We start from the raw sequence: 1448 nt of genomic DNA on the forward strand, positions 1-1448 counted from the left end.
GGAACACGTACGAAGTGCAAATAAATGTTATCTGTGTCAGTATCTAGCAAATAGCTAACCAGAAGGTTGTTATTTCCTCCTTGAGAGCGAGGTCTTTGTGTAAAATTTCAATAAAAGAGAGCTTACGAAGCTACTCGGAGTTCTCACTTTTGCAGACAGCCCTGTGTCTTGTGTTTCATGGGAACCGGATCACTACAGAGGGGGTCAAGTATTGAGCCTGGTTGTTGGTGAGCAACGGATTGAAAGTTCCCGGCAATGAGTGGAAAAGGCGGCTATGGAGCCACATCTCCTAAGCTTTGCCTTGAGGGCTGGAGCCAATTTCTGTGGACTCCCATCAAATAGCCTTGATACAGGGACCTCATGGAAGATGAACGTGCAAAATTAGAAATCAATTCACCACAGGGACACTAAATAGTAGGAGACCAGTGAGACTGAAAATGGTAAAACTGACAGCCCTAAAAAGAAAGGAAATCAATATTTAATAATGTGGTTCTTTGCCCAGAGAAAGCAGTTAATGAGGAAATTGTGGAAGTCAGCTGCATCAACAAAAGTGCCTTGAAACCTTGAAAGAATGCCAAACTCCTGCCATTCCCCCAGAAACGATTGTGTAATGAGTGGGTGCAGCAACGGTAATGAGGAAAGCACAGATGCAAACTGACTTGGTGTTTAGCAATCAAGTTAAGTAAGGTAAAGAGTAATAAAATAAGTGGAGACTATGACTTCAATTTAGGTTTAAAAATAACTGAGGAACACTGTTTGAAAAGAAGCTGCCTCCATTTCTGTGTGAAGGAGTTGATAGTATTTAGCAGTTGTTAGAAAGACATTTGAATTGACCAGGGCTTTTATTTATTCATACTTATGGCATTTTGTTGTTTGGGACGAAGAGTTAGGCTTGAGAGAAGGAACATTTCAGTTATCTCAGGGAAGTTGCCACATGGAAAGTGAAGCAAAGCTCCACGAGGACTTTTCACATATCCTGCTTCCACCCCATATTTTTAAATCAACCAAGCTAACCTCCTCTGAAATACTGAAAGGAATTTGTGGTGCTTCTCTTTCCTCCCACCTTTCCCGGCCATCAGAGCCCCCCCTCCCCCCAGAGAGCTGAGTCTCCACGTAACGTGTGAAGAGGGAGAATCGGAGTCTTCGGGTCCTTTGGGCCTCCGGGGACGTTTCTCCAGCCCTCCCTCGGTTTCTTCCCTGGGCTGTCCGGGGTCTCCTCGGGGGTCGGGAGGGACCCCTCAACCTCTTCCGGGGAGGGGAGGGCAGAGGACCGAGGAGGCGTCCCCTCCTGGAGACTCAGCCGTGGGGCGGAGCGGGAGAGTCCCGGAGCTGCCCCGGGGAGGAATCCGGGCTTGTTGCCTGCTGGATCAGGGCCAGATCCTCGGTTCCGCTTCGGGGGAGCCCAGCGCTTCAGGCCGAGGGGGGGGGGGAGGAAGCGAAACTCAAGC

The 1448-nt window shown here is 48.6% G+C and overlaps 1 long non-coding RNA gene across 1 annotated transcript in view; it reads left to right on the top strand.

The window, feature by feature from the left end:
- LOC107300556 overlaps positions 1 to 155 on the top strand; it is a 3843-nt gene extending 3688 nt beyond the window's left edge. The window contains exon 2 of the long non-coding RNA XR_001549226.1: positions 92 to 155. This is a non-coding gene — a long non-coding RNA (uncharacterized LOC107300556). The remainder of the gene's footprint in view (positions 1 to 91) is intronic.
- Positions 156 to 1448: the final 1293 nt, after the last annotated feature.

Source organism: Protobothrops mucrosquamatus, unplaced genomic scaffold, assembly GCF_001527695.2.
Source record: "Protobothrops mucrosquamatus isolate PMUCROS unplaced genomic scaffold, P.Mucros_1.0 scaffold7418, whole genome shotgun sequence".
In the NCBI taxonomy this organism is placed as follows: Eukaryota; Metazoa; Chordata; class Lepidosauria; order Squamata; family Viperidae; genus Protobothrops; species Protobothrops mucrosquamatus.